Here is a 5,427-nt window from a genome sequence, read left to right as displayed (position 1 = left end):
CCCCTGAGTTTATCTTGGATCTGGACCTATTTCTCAATATCAGGTACACAAGAAGTTACAGCTATAGTGGCAGACTTAATTCTGGGGATTGCCCAACAGCAGTGTTGTAAAAATCCCCAAATCCTTCTCCCCGACCCTCCCTTTATTCTCTCATCTCTCCCCAATCAGTGCCAGGATGCAAGCAAAGCCCTTACTTAGCCTTGGACTAACCAGGACTAAACAAGTCTGACCCCTTGTCTAACCAGTCGCCTCTCTAAGCCCCAGTCCCGGCCCCCGCTCTAAGGTTGTAAATTCAAACAACAGCAAAAGGTTAGATCTGAATTTGTAAGTCCCTAGCCTTGTCCCTAGAGGAGTCTTCCCAGACGACTCCACTGCAGACTCTACACCTTGCTTTCTACTTGACTTTGAGCTTTAGAAGCTTCAGGACGGCAGAGGTGGAGTCTTTTTCCTCCGAAGTTCACATAAAGAACTTGGCAAAGAATGTGGTCGTGAGTGAGCGACTGAATATACATCAGGGGATAAATGGCATCAGCTGGTCTAAGTCCTGTGAGGTTTAAAACGGCGTGGTCCCAGTCCACGGAAAATGCATGATTGCTGAAGTAGGAGTGGACGATGAGATGGATAAGATGCATCCTTCATCCTTAAATAATTCAACGAATCTTTGCTGATGTCCACCTTCTGCTGGATCTTGTGCTGGGCCCAGGATTTCGGCTGTTGTACTTCTTTTGGGCCTCCTTTACTTCTGCAGCTGAATGACTTTCCCCCGAAGATGACAGACCTCTGGGCAGGGTCCCCAGCACACCAGTAGAACATTTGTTTGCTTATTTATTTAGTAGTGCTGGGAGTGGATCTCAGGGCAGGCTAAACACAAGATCTGTCACCAGTTTCCTGGGACAAGATATGACAGAGCAGGTCCATGTTCCACTATAGTCTCCTAGCCTGCACAGTTCAGGGAGTTGTTCTCACAGGGTGCCCAGCAAAATCAGCAGGAGCAATTCCTGGGAAGTTGTTAGAACACACTAAGGATTACCAACTCAGAGCCACACAACCAAAAACTCTAGGAGTGGGCCCAGCCACTTGGTGGGGTGTGCCGCATATGTGGGGGCAGGTGGGTATTGTGTGTGTGTTGTGGGGAGGCCAGAAGTTGCTATCAGAAGAACCACTCTCCACCTTATTTTGGCTGTTGCTGTTATTTGACAAGGTCCCTCACTGAAAACCCAAGCTTAATGATGTGTTTAATTTGCCTGGAGTCCACTGATTTGACCCGGCTGCCTGACCAGAGCTCCAGCAGGCCTCTTGTCTCTGTTTCCCCAGTGTTGAGATTACAAACACCCCCCCCCCCATTCCTGACTTTTTATGTAGATGCTGAGTCTTTGGGCTTGTATGACAAGTACTTTATTAACAGAAGCATCTCCCCAGCCCAGTTTAAGGATGATCGTAACGTACCCTAAAAGTGGTACCCTACAGTAACCACTGTACTGGTAAACAGTACAGTGTGGCAGTAATTATGGGAACACAGAGACTGGCTCAATTTGGCCCTCCTCCACAACGTATCAGTTTCCCAGGCCACCCCTCTCTACCTTTTACTGGCATCTCTAACTTCCTCCATGTGTTTACGCCATCCATGCGCAGAGGTGCTTCCCTGGGTTGTCGGTTTGCAAGGTTTGAGTTGCGTTGCCAGCAGGGCGGGTCTTGCCCACTTCTCTGCAACTCTGGGCAGCCCAAAACTTAATCTACTGAGGAGGCTTTGTTTGGGGAACAAGTCCTGAGGCTGTTGTGGATGGAGTTCAGTTTCCTCCTGAGGCTGTTGTGAGGGTATCAGCTCTTTCCAGGTCCCCCTCATTGTGTTTTCCTTTGTGAATAGTGGTCCTCTCCCTGGTTGAGGGAAGCGTTTCTGACATTTCTGGTCTCCTTTGGTGTGAGCGGCTTCCCTGGGCATTTTCCCCTTTTCTATGCCTGTCACGTTTGATAGAACCCTTTGAACACATTGCTGCATCTACAGGCAGGAGGCCCTATTCCGTTCATTCTTCAACTATGATCTTTCTGTGGGGATCACTGTCAAGAGCTGTGCACCAGGTCCTGTGTTAGACCCTGTGTTTATAATGTCACACCTTACATCAGCCCCTCAGGGGGCTGTCTTAACTTCCAGTGAACAGAACTGAGGAAAATTGAGGCACGAACAGCAACATGAACATAGGGCAAGGGCAGGTTTTTTTTTTTTTTTTTTTTTTTTTTTTTTTTTTTTTTTTGCAGGGGGAAACCCTGGTGAAGGTCTGGGTGTGTATAAATTGGAAGTATTTTAATTGGAGAATACTCAGAGCTACCATAAAAATAATCGGATGGCCCATCCTGAGTTCCTACTTGGTACTGTGGGGCTTTAGAATCACACCTGCCTTGTGTAGGCACACAGGGCTCACCATCTGCCTTCACCATGTCGCTGGTCCATGTTTTCAAATAGTGCTTCCCAGATCCCTTGAAGGCACAGGCAAGAGAGTTAAACATTTATTATGGGGGGGGGTAACCATATAGAACTCTGGGGTCACCCTTTCTAAGCTAGACCGTCCCTGTTATACTCATGTGACCTCTTGGGCTTCTGAATATAGCTGCACTTGAAGCAAGGGTTTCAGTGGTAAAGAGCTGGGGCAGTCAGGCACAAAGGGACATCCTGGCACTTGAGAGGCCAACGTAGAAATATCAGCATAGGTTTGAGAACAGCCTGAGCTACACTGTGAGACCCTATCTTAAAAATACAAAATAAATCAGGTAGAATGGTTGATGCCTGTGATCCCAGAACAAGGGAGGGGGCAGCAGAAGGATTACTGGGAACCATGGGCAGTCTGGGTACAGAGAGGCAAGAGGCAAGAGTAACAGGAGAGCAGGAGCAAGCTATGTATCTGCAGCTTCCTTAGGATCTGAGCTTACTGGAAGGTCTCAAACAAGGTGAGTCAGCAGGGCAGATGAAAAGTGCGTGCACTGTGACTTCTCTGTAATGTGTGTAAATCTTCCACCCCGTGCACCTTGACTTCTCTGTACCATGTGTAAGTCTTCCACCCCCTTGGCTGTGGGGAAAAGGCCTTGGGTGAGTTGAGTAAGACTGTTGCAGACAGAATGATGCAAGGGGGCTCTCTGTACACATTGCAACAGAGTATTCTAAAAAGGGGCCTAGAGCTACTTTGATGCTGTTTCCCGAGGGGAATCAGCTCCGGGCTACTTACTCTGCTGTCAGACAGACCTGCGGCACATGTAGCCCCTTTCCTTCTTTTGCCCTCTACACGTTACTGTGTCTTAGAGATTCCCAGCCTTGTCACACCTCAAAACACCCTTCTTGGACCTTATACTACTTCATTTTGTCTTTGTCACCATTATTCACTCCTCCATACTCCCCCCAGTCCTACCACCACCATCACCCAAGTCCCTTTGTGCAAAGATCACCAGTACCTCTGCCTCATGGAAGGCTCTCCATGGGAGAAGATAAATATGTAGACATTGGATGTTATAGGTCTCATGAAGGGCACAGGAGGGGACTAGGGCCATGTGCAGCACACCTACCCTTTTCTCTCAGCCCGAATCTCCACTTTGTTCTACTCTGCACTATCCCAGGTGCTCGGCATTGATAGGGAACCTTGTTAGCCAACCATCTTTAAGAGGTGGGTCTTAGTTAAGGTGTGGCTTCACTGGGACCTAGGGTAAAAGGTGTGCAACTCCAGGTGCTCTCTCTCTCTCTCTCTCTCTCTCTCTCTCTCTCTCTCTTCTCTCTCTCTCTCTCTGTACCTTTTCCCACGGGACGTTGCTGTGCTTGGATTTCTTGTTTCCTGTTTCGTGAGTTTTCCCCTTATAATAAATAAAATACAATTGTTTTATCCTTAGCTAGCCTGGTTATTTCAACACAGCATGCTGACTCCAAGGGGTTAGCATCACTCTCTGGGTAGAAAGAAGCCCCGACATTAGCCTTGGAGGAGGAAGGGAAGGGCAAAGAATAATCCTGCCAGGTTACCATGGGTCATCTTTGCCCCCAGCTCCTATTGGGCAGCCTTCTCCCCTCAGCTCCCACTCTGTAGGGCTTTCTCCTTTTGGTGTGTCTGTCCATGGGCCTTAAATGTTAATAGCTTTGGAGAAAACCTTCCATATCCATGCCCACTTCTTTGAAAACAGTCTTTGTATTAAACTTCCCTCAAATTACCCAATTTGAGTAGGCCGTTCCCTGCAGGGAATCTAATTTGAGGCAGAGGTGATCAGGAAGAATGCCATAAAGGTGATGGTTAAAGGTGTTCTTGTTAGTGATCTTTCAAAGCATAGAAATGAGCATGCATCACTTCTGCTAAAAAACCCTCCATGGCTCCTCATTGCTCTGAGGACAAAGTCTACATTCTATAACCTGGGAATGGATACCGTGCTCTCTCTGGCCCCTAATGACCAAGTGGCATGTAGGGATGTCTACTAGAAGGACAGTGAAGGGCTTAGAAATGGGAGGAAGGAAACCCAGGAGGGTGCAGCCCTGCCACATAGCAGCTCCAGCTGGCAAATTCCTGCCTAGAGAAGGACATGGGTGAATTCTGAGCCAGTGAGCCATGCCAGGCTGCCTTCCCCTTGCCCAAACCTCTGCCCTCCTTCTCTCTGCAAGCGCAGCGAGCCCGTCCTGAGTTGAACCTCAAAGGCCTAGCCATGGGTGTGAGACTGATTTAAATCCAACCCAGTCCCTGACATCCATCATCTCCCTGAGATTTATTCAGTCTTTTTTAACTACAAAATAGGAATAACCAACCTCACAGGTTGTGGGAGATGCTTAAAGGGAGTGATGGTGATGAAGCCTTTCACCCAAGAGTTCTGTGTTCAAGGTGGGTCCTCTTCCAGGTAGCTGGGCCGGGAGAGCAGGGAAAGCATGTGGGTTGTAGGCTAGAGAGGCTGGGGTGTGAATTCCAGTTTTCCCTTGTCTGAAATGCTAGGAACCAGAAGCATTTCTGATCTTTGATTAGGGAGGTTCTGCCTGCATACATTTACTGGGCAGCACTGGGCATTTCTCTTTACCTCTCTGCCCCTCAATCGCAGAGCTGAGTGCTAATCACTTGCAGCAGTTGTGAGGATGGACAGGATCGTATCAGCTGGGGCCCTCGCACAGAACAGGGTGCTTAGCAAATGCTTTCTTTCTTTCTGTGCCTGCAGGGCAGGCATCCTCTCTGCTCCATAAATCCCACTTATTCCCCTCTTCTGTGTGATCGAGGGAGTAAGGTTTCCATCCAGTCTGTGCACAGATCCACAGAAACACAAGGGCATGTACACAGTGTCCAATAGCAACCTGCCAGGCAGTGGTGGCACACACCTTTAATCCCAGCACTTGGGGAGGCAGAGGCAGGCAGATTTCTGTGAGTTCAAGGTCAGCCTGATCTACAGATCAAGTTCCAGGACAACCAGGGCTGTTACACAGGGAAA

Source organism: Microtus oregoni, unplaced genomic scaffold (assembly GCF_018167655.1).
Source record: "Microtus oregoni isolate MIOR12 unplaced genomic scaffold, Mior012 000018F_ref0000195, whole genome shotgun sequence".
Lineage (NCBI taxonomy): Eukaryota > Metazoa > Chordata > Mammalia > Rodentia > Cricetidae > Microtus > Microtus oregoni.
The sequence above is the reverse complement of the archived record's forward strand: the minus strand, read 5'-3'. Positions refer to the sequence as shown.